General features: G+C 42.3%; 1 long non-coding RNA gene across 1 annotated transcript in view; it reads right to left on the bottom strand.

The window, feature by feature from the left end:
- LOC123934794 overlaps positions 1-14,294 on the bottom strand; it is a 20,214-nt gene extending 5,920 nt beyond the window's left edge. Inside the window, exon 1 of the long non-coding RNA XR_006816829.1 lies at positions 14,146-14,294. This is a non-coding gene — a long non-coding RNA (uncharacterized LOC123934794). The remainder of the gene's footprint in view (positions 1-14,145) is intronic.
- Positions 14,295-15,378: the final 1,084 nt, after the last annotated feature.

The raw sequence follows: 15,378 nt of genomic DNA, 5'->3' as shown, positions 1-15,378 counted from the left end.
GCAGTGAAGCTGTACAGGGAAAGAGACAGCACTGTTGCTGTAGGTAATTTTTACCCTGAATACAGTATATGTTTTTAAAATCTGCAATACTTGTCCAATAGTTGCCAAGACTTCCATCTCTGCTATGGATAGGCATGTGTAGAGGGTCTGTGGTTCTGAAGCAGCAAAGGACTATGTGTTGCAAATGGCTCCATTCTGGGGTTTAGGAAAAACTTGGATGCTTTGCAGTTCTATGGCTCAGAACCCCAGCCAACAAACATGAGACCCAAAGTTAAGATCTGCAGCATCTCCTACTCTGGTGTGGACAGCAACATTCCTGACAGAGGTCTGTGGCTTAGACAGGACCCCCTGGGCACAGGAGGAAAGACTGGGGAAACGTCCCACCTGTAGTAATAACAGCCTCATCTTCTTGGACTGGGCAAGGAGCAAACATCACACATTTATTTCTCCCACACAAAATCAGTTGATTCTTTTTTTTTTAACTTCATTTTATGAAAACAACATAGAAAAAGTCAATACAAAATGGGTCTCAAACTAAATACACAAAAATCAGGAAATTCAATTTTTTGAGTTAAGTGTAAATTGTTTCATACACAACACATGGCAGAATTTCTTTGCAGCAAGCAAATTCACTGGAGACTGCAGATCTGTGCAGTGTAACCACAATACGGTATGTGGCAACCATGAGTGTGACTTCCCTTTCTTTTAGTCTTAATTGCAGTATTATAGCAAATGGATTTCAGATCAGGCAAAATGTGATCTACCTGTAAATCCTATACAGTCTATTCCTGGGTATGTGCAACCTAAGCCCATAAGCTTATGTTTCTAAGATTAAAGGTAAATTTTAAAAGAAAATCTTTTGATAATGGCTTTCTGATCTTCTTCTGGCCAGAGACTTGGGTGAGCTATTTTTCTACTGTTTTGTCAGTGTTCCCAAGCTTCATTAGGGCCATGAAGTTAACACAATTTAAGATGCTAGTAGACTTTCTGCTTGGGACCAGCATGAAGACCACATTTCCAATTTTCAAACTAATACCCATATATTCCTGCTGCAGTGAGAACAGTAGGCATTTAGAAAGAGCAAAAAAAATTCTATGGACTATGGGGGTGGAGTGGGTAACATTGTCCCATCATTGTCCCAGGGTGGGGGGGAGTAATAATAATATTGAATCAGCTTAACAGTTAACCTACTAACTGGTCTTATTTTCAATGTTTAGAGAGAAACTGCCACCCCAACTTCTTATTCTCAATTCTTGAGTTATAGAAAACGTCTAAACCACTCTATAGCTGTTTCCTGGAGAGCCTAAAGGCTGAAGACATTGTTTAGATAGATTCAGGCATCATACAATGTCAGTCCTTTGTGGAACAGGAAATTCTTTCCCAACCCTGGAAATAAAATAGAATTGGAGATTTCTGGGCAGGCAGTAGAAACCTCTACACAGAGATCCTGGGGAAGAAGTTTCTAAATTTCCCCAGGACCTAACAGTATCTATAAAACTAAAAGTGTCTGCATTTGAAAAGTGAGGATCTCCTGGGTGCTGAGAGTGGAGAATACTTGCATGGGTGTGGGGGGGGAGGCAGATCAGGGCCTGGTTGTTTTTTGGACTGTAACCTATACAGGTGGGATTCTCTGGTGGGTCTTGGCTACCTTCAGGTACCTTCTGAATGGCTATGGAATTTCACTTAAAGGCAGGTATGTGTCTGGCTCTCCAAAGTCAACCTTTACTATGGGAGAAGAGAAATCTCCTATGGAGGAAACCAGCCTTTTGATTTTTTAAGCACATAACAATCCCCATCTCCTTGTAGGCCTGAAGAGAAATTCAGCAGGGTTGGCATTTCCTACTTGCTGTACACACCACGCACCAACTTACCAAGGGTGCTGCAGTGAAGACGGGAAAAGAGCAGGTAAAATAAAGGGAAGGGAATTTGAGAAATAAGTTCAAAAAATAAAGGGATAGAAAATATGACCTTAGAAGTAGAACAAATAAGTATTATTCAGCCTCTCCTCACCCTGTTCCTTCCCTCCCCTGTCTCATAAAAATAAGCCACCAGAGTCCTCTAGAAGACTAAGTTTCTGCTCTTAAACGGCTCCTTTTCCAAGGAGGAACTAGGTCTGTTTTCTGATGTGGGGTCTCAGATGCTCTGTTATTGCAACTTAATTTTGTCATTGCTTCTTTTCAAGATTATTTGGAATGAATTGTTTCTTTTGTTTACTATCTAACAAACGACCTCTGCTAATCTTATATTTTATCTCCCTAACATATGGAAAAGCTATTTATTCTGGCCAATCACAATAAAGTGAAGAAAAGCCCATTTTATGGAAAAATATATATCACTAGTCTGTTGATCATTAAAGATATGATTACCAGTGAAAACCCTCTGAAGGTGGCACATTTATGCTTCTAGGAACAGATGGGGACACGCATTTTCCTTGCAAATACTTTTGAAATTGCTCTACTGGTAGCAGTATAAAAATGATATACAGATGCCAGGGCCGGCATGGCCAGGATGAGTGCGCCAGATTTACACAGTAAAGCCTTCACATGCAGGCTGTCAGTTTTGATTGATCTCTACTATACCTCAGGAACTTGTTGACTAGGTAGGGAAACAGTGCAAATAATTCACTGCAGCAAGTCAGATAATTCACACAACCAATCGGTCTGCTTCACTTTCTGGCTGTGACATATGAGCCTTCCCTACAAAGATGCATCATTTTCCAGCTTGAGCAATATTCAATGTCAGGGAAGGAAAGGTATTAAAGCCACACAAAAGGAGGTGGACTGTCATAGGACCAGAAGTTATTTTGGTGATGGAAGCCAGATTCAGCTCTAGTCTAAGTCCTACAAGAGTGTTCAGGCCCAATTGTCATTATCATATTGATTAAAAAAAAAAAAGTTCATCATAGTGCAATTTTAGGTTTAACGGCAACGGATCGGGAAAGAGCAAAGAATTATCCCACAAAAGCACAACATTCTTACCGCAGGGACGTTTCCCTGTTCCAGTTCGCTGATGGAGTTGATTAAGTTTAAATGAAGCAGACACTGGATAAAAGTAAGGGTATTGACCACTGGGCACCGCGATCCGTGCTTGAAAGGACCTGATACATGCAGAAAAGCAAGATTTGCTAAATGCTCTAATCTTCAATCAAATCTTACATCAATACAGACAAAGTTTGGTAATGAGAGATTCAATGAAGCATGCGGGAGAAAGAATTAATCCTCTTGGTCTAAACTGGCTTCAACTTTGAAGCTTGCTCCGAAGGAAAGACAGTTATCTAAATGCTAAATAAGAAACTTATTGTACTTTTCATGGCATGCTAATCTTTTGTCTATTTCATCTCTATTATGTGTATGCTCGTAGATTGCAGTTGTCATGGTGATTATATCAAGTCACCACGCTCAGGGATGGTGGTGAGAAGCCAGGCACAGAGGTGGAAAAGACCCCCATGCAATCCACAGTATGGGGAGGGGGGAAAAAATGGAGAAAAAGAAGTAGGCGGTCACCCGATGCTTCCTGGGCTCCTTCACACCAGGCCTCTGCCTTGCTGTGGTTTGGGCCAGTGAGGCTTGGGCCTTTCAGTGCCTTTGCAGGCATGGTCTCCTAAGTGAAGCTAGCAGCATTTGGTAATAATGGTGGTCAGGCATCCTTCCTACCTCAAATGCCTTTCCCATAAATGTTCCCAGCTTTTAGTCCAGAGACTCCTCCCTCTTGTCACGTAGTCCTCTTCTCCCTAGTGCTGCAACCAGGCAGGTGGAAAGTGTGACAGGAGAAGGAATACAGAGAGGCAAGGGTTCAGAGAGTTGCCACTCAATGGCTCAGCAAAGTGGTGCAAAGGGAAGGGAAGGTGAGTGATAAATTCCTAACTGCTGGAGGAATGCACAGGGAGAGGACCAGTGTGTAGGGAGAGGAGCAACCCACAGAGCCCTGGCAGGAGGTGGAAGCTATATGGTCACCCGGTCCTGGTGACCAAAGGTGGCCCTGGGCCCTTTATGTGTTTTACAAAAGTTGCCAAATTAAGATGGGATTATAACTGCTCCAGTCCTTGTCAGGGCTGAAAGGCTGGGAGCTTCAAATATGCCCCGGCAGTGTTGATGAAAAGCTTAAAAAGTAATAAAAGGGAGAAAAGAGCAGGAAAGTAACATGTATAACTCTTATTAAAGAGAAGAGCCATGGAGAGGTTGTGAACTTGAATCACTGTTTGAACTTTAATTTGTTCATTAACAGGATTTGCCCCTCACTGCGAATGTTATTACTTCCCTTTGCCGCTCAGCAAAAACTCTGGGCATAATGAAAGAGTCTGGCAAAAAGTTAAATGCCTGGTAATTAGTTCATTTAATTGAAAAAAAGGGGAAGAGAGAGAGAAGTCCCACTGCAGGAGCAGAAGACAGACAGGTTGGAGGAGGGGGCAAGGCTGAAATCTGCTTGGAGGCCCTCTCCAGGTCTCAGTGCCACCCACCAAGGTCTGATGAGGCTCTTTTAGCAAAATTAATGACAGCAGCACCCTGAATACCCCTGTCCAATGCCATCCACCTGTGATTCAAAACCCCTGGCAGTTTTCAGCCAGGAGCTACTTTGGATGATCTGTTAGGGTGGCATGGATACCAAAAATCCAAAAATAATATGTATTCCCAAAACACCTCTCAATTAAAAGTAGGGAAATGTCTTTTGCTTTCTCTCCTTCCTTCCCTTAAACAGGTTTCTTTTGTAGTCTTCAGTTTCTAAGCTGGAATGAAAAGGAGTGTCAGGAGCTGGATATAATCTGCATGTTTGCATCATAATACTAATGAGCCTTATAACATCATGCTTTCTTTCCACTTCCACACCAAGAGATAATTTAAATAAACTCAAGAGGTGAGAAATGAAATACATTCCTTGCCCCTGCTCAGAAGCAACAGGACTAAGCCAGTTTGTTTTGCCTCTAACCTCACAGGGCTTGTGTTTTCCTTTGTCATTCATCCCCTTCCTGTGTTTGTCAACCACTGTGCACAATTCTCTTGGCCTGTGCATCCTTCCATAGTTAACTACTATGAAACCCCAGACACCCCAGAGCTATTAGCACGATGTTGCCCTTGCCCTGAATGAGAGAACAGCAGAATTCATGGAATCAATGGTAGGTCAGTTATCCTTTCCTGCTTAACATGTTTAAGGCCATTGAACAGTAGTAAGCGGTTGCGATTTCCTCATGTTATAAAAAAATGGTGTCCATATAATCAGTGTGACTACGTTTAGAAATACAATTGTCTACCATGCCTTCTCCCACTATAAAACTATTAAAGGCAGAAAAAAAGAAGTGAGGCGAAAATGAGAGACAATATAAATAAAACCCTTAATATCCAAAACTATTTCCTAGGTTTGTGTCTTTAATTAAATTACTTCTAAATCCCAGGGAAAGGACAGAATTTTCTCATACGAATCACAACGTCACCAAATAAAGTCATCAAAATTACCATTTTGCTAGCACCATCCTCCCCATTTAACCCAATGCCACTACAATCCTACCCTCAAACTTCATATGGCTACAAATGATATGTACTTATGCTTTCCTGGAAACCAGTGAAAAGCTCACACTCATCTTCATTAACAGAAAGGGGAAAGGAGATTTTTTAAAAGGCTATTATTTGAGCTGAATCAAGTTCGAGGGGTTATTTAACATTAAAGTTACTTCTCAGCTTTCACAGTCCCTGAATATTGAGTGAGTTCTATTTTCCAAAGTTATGGGTCTATACTAATTTTATTATGGGCAACTGACATTAAATATTAGGAGTCTACACACAAAACAAAACGCTCTCTACCTCCACACTGTTTAGTCCTCAGCTCCTTCTATGAAAGAAACTTTTTTTTAAGTTTTTTTTTTTTTTTATTTATTTGAGAGAAAGAGAGAAAGAGCACAAGGAGAGGGAGAAGCAGTCCCCCTGCCAAGCAGGAAGCCTGATGCAGACCTCGATTCCAGGACCCTGGGATCATGACCTGAGCCAAAGGCAAATGCTTAACCATCTGAGCCACCCAGTCGCCACTGAAAGAAACTTTAAAGAGACCACATCGACCACATCTGATCACCCTTTCACTATCCCTAATCTATATCCCTCTCACCTTACATGCACAAAATGAGTTTCATCCTTCCTGCAAAATAGCTTTCAGAATGCCTTAATATTAACTAGCATAACTCCTATTTCACTGGAAAGCCCTTGATAGCTCTCATAGCCTGCAACAACCCCAGCTCCTTAAATTGGCCTTTTTAACCTCTTCTCCACTCTCCGTAACTGGACATTTCTTGTTTGTTTCCCACTACTAGCCTGCACAAGGCAAGACAGCTCTTTAGACAGACAGCCCCCCAGTTGTCCTCTGAAAATACCATACGGACTATCTTCATTTTATTGAACACTTCTGAGGTGCCAGGGACCATGGTAGGCATTACAAACATCATCTTATTTAATCTCTTCAACTAAATGAGATATGATTATACCCATTTTAAGGTTGTTAAAACCGAGACTAAAGAAGTTAAGATACTTGTCCAACCAAAATCTCACAGCAGAGATAGGATTCTGTGCTTTTCTATCTGGCACAAAAGCTGGCTTACTTTCCACTCTGGCATACTCCCACCCCACTGTAGTGTGTGTTCTGATCACTGCTTCTTCCTGCCATCTAGGATGCCTCAGCTGCGCCATATATATCTGAAGCCCATCCAGACTGTAAATCCCAGAGAGAAATTCCCACCTCTATCTTGAAATCTTTCATCATCATCCTATTCCTTGACGGACTGCTGAACTCTTCATTATCTGCAGCACTTACATGTCACGCCTATTCTCTGCCCTGTATGGTCTTGTCAGTTTTATTTTACTCAGTCCCTTCCAACCACAGTGTAAGCTCCTTGAAAATGGAAATTTCTTTATACTCTTTCCTCACTCTCCAGAGCCTAATAAGATAGCTCCGTTTCCTGAGCACACATGCCAGGTACAACAATCCTAAAAAGTAGAATCTATTGTCATTTTGCAGATAAAGAAACCAAGGCTCAGAGAGATTAAGACACTTGCCCAAGCCACTTAGCAAGTAAGTAGTAGATGTGATACTGAAACACAGACTGTCTGAATCAAACGCCCCAATATACTATACTGACTCAAATATACTGTGCCTCACAGAATGTGAATTTATGAAGCATCACTGTGTGGGAGATATTCAACAAACCTCCAGAAAACATCCCTTTAACCAATCACTTCAGACAAGGGGCACCATTTTTACTCTTTAGTAGGGTAGATTCTGAAACTCAACAGAAAAAAAGATGAGTGTTTACCACCCCATAACGTCCCAGATCACCCTTTCCATTCTCCCACCCCCTCTTGAAGCCATGCCCCATGTCGGTGGGAGCCAGTGATGCTGCCTGTATCTGTACTGGTGTTTCTGTGAGATAGGCAAACTGTTCTTTCCCCAGCAGTCTTGGTAACTTTGAAATACAAAGAGGAAAGTAGGAACAACTAAAAGGTATGAGTGCTAATTTTTTTAAATGGCCTGCAAGGGATTGGGGAGGAAGTTTTGCTATCTCTGCAGCAAAAATGGATTGCTGCTGTGGAAAGAATAACAATTGCTGAAAAATGTCCACCGCTGACCAATTAAGCCAATATATGGAACTCCAGCCAGCTTCTGTTCTCCCCTAAGACATGAAGGTAGCAATGGGAATTAATGAAATCTCTGAGAAGAACTTCTGAGAGCACAAGAATCAAGGCATGGAAGGCTGGCTACTTTTCCCCATCTGCAGAGCTTGCCTTCAGTGCCAATGTTGAATATCTGGACTTGATAGTATTAAGCAAGCTGGCAGGTTTTTTTATACTCACCAGGTCCTTAGGAAGCATTTTTATTTTTTTTTAAAGATTTATTTATTCTAGAGAGAGACAGTGCACACATATGAGTGGGGGGAGGGGCAGAGAGAGGGAGGGGAAGAGAGAGAACTCAAGCAGACTCCTGCTGAGCACAGAGCCCAGTGCAGGGCTCGATGAGGGGCTCAACACTGGACTCAATCTCATGACCCTGAGATCATAACCTGAGACAAGGCCAAGAGTCAGATGCTTCACCAACTGAGTTACCCAGGCATCCCTTTAGGAAGCTACTTTTTATTTTTATTTTTTTTAAAGATTATTCATTTATTTATTTATTAGACAGAGATCACAAGTAGGAAGAGAGGCAGGCAGAGAGAGAGGGGGAAGCAGGCTCCCTGTTGAGTAGAAAGTCTGATGTGGGGCTTGATCCCAGGACTCTGGGATTATGACCTGAGCCAAAGGCAGAGTTTAACCCACTGAGCCACCCAGGTGCCCCAAGAAGGAATTAAAAAAAAAAATGTATCTTGCAGGGGGACCCCTGGGTGGCTCTGTCAGTTAAACATCTTCCTTTGGCTCAGGTCATGATCCCAGGGTCCTGGGATTGAGCTGCCTGCTCAGTGGGGAGCCTGCTTCTCTCTGCCTGCCATTCCCCCTGCTTGTGCTCTCTCTCTCTCTCTCTGACAAATATATCATTGAAATCTTTAAAAGAAAAAAAAAAAAAAAAACCTCTTGCAGGGTACCTGTATGGTTCAGTTGGTTAAGCATCAGACTCTTGATTTTGGCTCAGGTCACTATCTCAGGGTCATGAGATCAGGCCCCACGCTGGGTTCCAAGCTAGATATAATGTCTGCTTAAGATTCTCTCTCCCTCTCCCCTCTTCCCCCTATGTGTGGAGTCTCTCTTAAATAAATAAATAAATAAATAAATAAATCTCTTGCAGAAGAGAATACTCTGGTAACAGAACACTACTTCTGATGAATCTGAGTAAGGAGGAATAATGACTGCATTATTCACTCATCTCTAGTACCCATGCTAAAAGTACTGTACTTTCCCACATTCCCAAAGGCCAGGTTTCCATCTTCATTTATATTTTGGTTTAACTATCTTTACGGCTCAAGGTCTATGACCCTTACATTTACCTGCAAAACCTGTGTAGTGGCACACAAAATCCTGCACTTGCACAGTACTTAATAAATCAAGTCCTTCCATTTACTCCATCTCAGATGAGGCTCAAAACTACCTTTTGAGGTACACCCAGTGGGTATTACTAGGATACACATTTTGTTTATAAGGAAACTAAAATTTTCTTCAAGTAACACAATTGGTACATGGTAAACCTGGTCCCCACTTCTGGCCTAGGATTCTACCACATGATACTTCCCAGTACTCAGGGCAATTTCCCACATTTTCTATATTCTTGATCCACATGTAAACTTTGTAAATCTAAAACAAAGAGTCCATCTCTATGAAAGAGATGGACTTCAAACTGCACCAACCACACATAATTCTATTACAACTACCTGGGGCCATACTAAAAGTCCCCTACTCCAGTCTTGAAGCTATAAACACTATAGGCAAAAATTTAGTAGACAACGTAAGAAATATTTGGATGGTTCTTAATCTATAGAAGATGAGCAAACATGATAGCAATGCTATCCATTTAAAAAAAAAAAAAAAGGTTAACATCGTGTCACCTGTTTTTCCACAACTGTCATATATATTGAGGGTATAGTCCTTGTGCTTATAAGATCAGGGGCTGTTTTGTCTACCTAATGGACAAACAATCCAGAGTGTACCCAGAAAATATCTGGAATTGGATCTGTCCACCTTGTTCACTGACCTTTTAGTTTGGAATGTAACCCTGGTATCCAGGACCCAGCAGGTCCCCTTCCCCAATTTCTGGGCAATATCCAAGCTCATTAAAGCAGACAGAACTCAAATTTCCAGGCCTTATAAGTGGCTGAAATAAGGACATTCTTTTTGTGTCAGCTCAAGCTTGGTTAATCTCCATATCCAATCTAACTCTGGGGTGAAAGAGAGGAACACATTTGCTTTGGGACTGTTGCTCTATTTTTTTTTTTTCTTTTTTTCTTTTTTTTATCTGCTGGCTGACCTTCCCTATGTAAGTGCACCAGCATTTGTAACATTCAGTTTAAGCAGGAAGGCTCTTTCATCTTTGTCCCCTGGCCTTGATCTCTCATCATTATGGTCTGGATGCCTGCTAATCACTAATGATCCTGTGGACCTTTTATATAATACTGAGGTATTAGAACTGAACTCGTATAAAAATTTCTACTCAGCTAATTACATTCTTTCTGCTTTTCTTGGTTTTCCATATAGTCTCAGCTGGAGTTGAATCTGAACTAGTCCCTCAGATTTTAAATTGTTTGCTGGTGGTTTTTGGAAAGCACTTATAAACTCTTCCCTCAAATGAATTCAACTATTTATAATTCAAAAGCCCCATGACCTAGCTCTTACCCTCTCTCGCTTTTCCTTATCTTTTTATTCCCTTTCCCATATTCTGGTCTTGAACATCATGTTTAAATGCACTGGGTAAGGAGTTTCATGATTCTGTATTTTGATAGTATATTGTTAACTTACAGCAGTATACAGTGGTTCTAGGACACATCTACTTTGGGGTCTATGTTCACAACCAACTACTAAAAATGACAAGTGTTTCAACCCAAAAGTTACATTTAATTTAACCTATAGTCTAAGGATCACTGAATTTTTTTGTTAATGGTAAATGCCTTGCTCACAAAATAGAATACAGGTGAAATTTGGATTTTTAACTGAGTAAGATTCCTTTATGTTTCAAGGAATATGGAGCACCAATTCTGTAGAATTATACAGGGCAATCCTGATTTTAGCCTGACATCTTGAATTTTTCCTAGCCATTTCCACATTCTAGAACTTAACAGCTTTTGTAATCATAGCAGCAAAACTGAACTCTCATAAAATCCAGATCAACCAAATTCTCAACACAACTTTCTCAATATGGTTGTATACACTGTAAGTAACTGTTATATTAAAAATTTGTTGACAATCAAAGAGAATGTATAGCTCCAAATGAGCATTTTTCTTAGCAGCTACTTCTACTCTAATGGTGCTGACATTATTCAAACTATGTTTACATAATGTCTTTAGAACTAGTTTAAAGCTGCTAAAGAAAGTCATCTAATTGTCTTTCTGATTGTTTTGACCCCAAATTATATTAGCCTGACTTGATCACCCCCCCTTACTTTTCAGGGCACTGAAGTTCTTTTTTTTTTTTTAAGATTATTTATTTATTTATTATTTATTTATTTATTATATATTATATATATATATATTATATTTTTTATTATTATTTATCTATTTATTTGACAGAGAGAAAGAGCATGTGTCCAAGCACAAGCAGGGGGAGATGCAGAAGGAGAGGGAGAAGCAGGCTCCCCACTAAGCAAGGACCCCCGATGCAGGACTCAGTCCCAGGACCCTGGGATCATGACCCAAGCAGAAGGCAGATCCTTAACCAACTGAGCCACCCAGACACCTTGGGTACTGAAGGTCTTTAAAGGAAGATGACTTACCACTTCCTAGGCTTTTTAACAAGATGTGCTGTGAGTTTTGAAAAAAGTGACTAATGAAGAGCTCCAAGACAGATTTGATTAATGGCAGCAATGAACACATCATTAGAATAAATGACAGACTTCCAAGACGACTAGCTAGATAAAAAATACTAAAATATATATTTAAGTCCTGGTATGTTTGACTATATCAATTTATATTCATATCTTGGTTACATAGTTTCAGCCCTACAGCACATTTTTTAGAGTTAAAGATAAAATTATTCTTTTTTTTTTTTAAGATTTTATTTATTTATTTGACAGACAGAGATCACAAGTAGACAGAGAGGCAGGCAGAGAGAGAGGGGGAAGCAGGCTCCCTGCTGAGCAGAGAGCCTGATTTGGGGCTTGATCTCAGGACCCTGAGATCATGACCTGAGCCCAAGGCAGAGGCTTAACCCAATGAGCCATCCAGTTGCCCCTGTGGTTTTGATTTTTACTAAAAATATAAGGCCTTCATTCACATAAAACCAGTCAGTCCAGCACACCGTGTAAGGAGCCAGATCTTTTAGGGAAGACTATACATTCTAAAATAATTAAAAAGAGTATCATAAGCCCATTCAATGATGCAAATCCTTTAAACTTTGTTTTTAAAGTCTTAAGGAGAAAAAACAAAACAAAGCACATGGCACTATGTGGGAATAGGGTACAAGCTGGAGAAAACGCTTAACTTCTAATTTTTCCTTCCTTGATTTACTACTTGAGAGTAATCAATCCTATTTTTCTTTTGTATACATGAAAGACCATACTTTTTAACTCTTTCAAATACTCCTTGAATTTCTTGGAGCCAAGAGAAGATTCACATAGTCTAGTTACACTTCAACAATTATTAGTTGCCTATGGGCATCCTGTTTAATGGCTAAGGGAAATGGAGGACCTATAACAAACAATGAATAAATACTTATTGAATTAATGAATGAAGGAAAAGAAAATCATATCTTGGATCAACACATGTGGAGTCCACTGTAGAAGTGACTCCTACAGGATTTGGTCTATACAGTTTACATTAAATACAGTTTACATTATATAAAAAATGTAAAGTAAATAATATAAAGTAAACTGTAAATACAGTTTACATTATATAATGTCAAGCCTAAAGCATTTGGTTAGATTTGGATCACTTTCAGATTTCAGAATTCATGCTGTATTCTGGACCCTAACAATACTTTTGAACCTAATCACTTATTTTAAGTGACTCCTTATATAATCAGAGTCTTTAATACCCAAGAGTAATACCCAAGTAGTCACCAAGACTGGAATGTTTACCTGACTTCCATACCTGAAATAAACTGATCAATTCACACACCCAGCACTTATGCTAAAAACATACAGTCTCTCATTTAAGCTAGAAGATGATTTTCTTTCACAACAAAGGTATAAACACAACTAGTTTCCTCACTTTTCCAATCATTCCAGTTTTAGAAGATGTTTAGTTTCCTAAATAGAGCCTTCTCACTGACTATTTGGTAGGCCAAAACATCTTTGTTCCTTGGTTTATATGATAGAATAGGAATAAGACAAGACCCTCCTCCTTCCTGGGGGGACTTCTGTGAGTATATTGATAAATACCTACAAAATGATAAATACTACTACCTCTTTCAGCATTTTGAAAGATGTCAACCAAACACAAAATATTTTTGGTGTGTGAATTAAAATGCCTCTTACTGATGGTCTGAGAGGTTTCCTGGTAAGAGAGCGTGTCAAAAACTGGCTTATATATTATCCGTTCTCCAGAACGCACTGACATCACACTTCATAATAGCTTGGTATGATGGTTGCTGTCAAAATCGCCTGCATGGAAACATCCGTGCCCTAGATTGACATAATGTATTAGCGTGACAGAGGACTAAACAACTAAAAACGCCGCGCGAAGCCCCGACTCTGAGCACTTGGGATAGAGGGGTGTGTTATGTGTGAGCTGAAGGGCCTCGACCCTTACGTTTTAACTTCGGAGGAGCATGAAAGTTGCCAGGGGCGTCTGGTGGGCGAGGAGGGGAGACCAGAAACGCAGGTGCCTGCGACAGGAGTAGGAATCCCCCACACCCCCCAAATTCGAAACCTATCCAGGGCTGGGACTTTGGGTCTCCCTTTTTCACGACCGCCACACAACGGCACACACTTTGCTGGGAAATGAAAACAAGATGAGGGTCTGGGGGAGCGACACGCTCTAGACCCGGCTGAGGGGCGGGGAGGATCCGGTCACCTAGGCTTTTGGGCCGCCGCTCTCGCCGCGTTCCCCGGGGCGCGACCCGCCGGCCTCCCGACGTGGAGAGTGGGAGACCCCGGCACGGCTTCGGGTCACCAACAGGACGGACCCGCGCTCTCCTTGCCCTTCCCTGCGGTTTGCGGTGGGCAAGGCTCACCCACCCCCCACGCCAAGCTTGGATCTGTCACAAGCCCTCCTCCCGTACTGCGGCGTGAGAAGCAGAGCTACCCGAGCCGCGGACCCCAACTGCACACAAAGCCCCCAACGGGGCCGCGGCGACTCCAAGCCTCGCTAATCCAGCTCCCGGTGCCCAGAGAGCAGCGTCCCGCACTATCATGTCTCCCCCTACCCCCGCCCGGGGAAGCCCGGCTGAGGGGAAGCGACAAGCCGGAGGAGAAGGGGAAGCCCTGCGCATGTGAGCCCCCCGGCCCCAAGCAGGGCCCTTGGCCCGGGGGACACTCTCACCTCAAAAGAACAGGCGCTGCTGCCTGCGGGGGGAGGAGAGCGGGTGGGGAATACTTACACCGGGTTCGGGCCGCACAGGGACCTCCTTGGGAAGGACGTACGGGTTGGAGAGCGGAACTCCAGCTGCAGGCGGCCGCGCCGCCGCCTCAGAAGGGAGGCCTCTACCGTCCGGCCTCGGACCTGCAGCTGCCGGGATCGCGCGCGCACGCGCACGCGCGCACCACAGCCAGCCCCGCCCCATCCCGCCGGCCCCGCCCCATCCCGCCGGCCCCGCCCCATCCCGCCGGCCCCGCCCCGCCGGCCTCCTCCTCCTCCGCCCGCTCCCACCCCTCCTCTCCGCCCTCGGGTGCAATCTGCGCTCTCCCGGAGACGTACGCGAAGCGACATGGAAAACCTTCCACCAAAATGAGCTGTGATATCCTTTTGATGGCTATAATTTATTCCAAATCGTCCCTGGACTGAAACGATCAATTAGCAGCCCGAAACGCACTGTGAAGTAAATTGTCACACTCTCTATTACAGGATGGTTATCATATATTTATAAGGTGTGTTTTCTGCAATCAGAACCAACAAGGTGTTGAGCGATCAGTCATAAACGCACTTCTTCAAAAAGAGGGGAGATAAGCTCTAGCATTGTGTGGCGAGGAAGAAAATCTTATGACAGTTATTACCTCTCCCACCCTCTGCCCGCTGTGATATTTCCTCTTGGCATCTAGGAAGTGCAGTGAGGCAAAAGCCCTGCACCCACTCTCCAGGCCACTCGTGTGACCCTGGGAATAGGGTTCCTGTGAACAACAGAGAGACAGCCCCAAGAGCAGTGGTTTCCTTAGAGATCCGGCATAAGGATCACTCACTCTTTCTCTGTCTCTGTTTTTACTGTTTTTATTCTCATCCACTCTCATCTTACTCTTCCCTTCTAAGCTTCAAGCAGAATGTATGGATTCTATACTTAATCTTAAATGCCTTTTCTTTCTCTCTCTGATATTTAGGTGTTATGTACTGTAGAGATTATGCCATGGTGATATAAAGTTTACCCACGGAGACAACTCCTCATTCTAAATTGGAATCTCTCTGCCAGAACGCACAAATTCTGAAAAAGTCATAAGATATTCTCGTTCAGTCTCATAGACTGTCCTGACCAGCTATGGAGACATTGTTATTTTCCTTATAGTCATCCTTAATGACTGTACATGGATATACATCCAGAACTTCGGAGTTTCCTGTAACAAGCTATCGTCATATTACCATTCACCAACCACCTATCATTTTTTAGAAGGATTCTGGTTTGTAT

The sequence above is a fragment of the Meles meles genome, chromosome 1 (genome assembly GCF_922984935.1).
Source record: "Meles meles chromosome 1, mMelMel3.1 paternal haplotype, whole genome shotgun sequence".
NCBI classification, from domain to species: Eukaryota; Metazoa; Chordata; class Mammalia; order Carnivora; family Mustelidae; genus Meles; species Meles meles.
The sequence above is the reverse complement of the archived record's forward strand: the minus strand, read 5'-3'. Positions and strand labels throughout refer to the sequence as shown.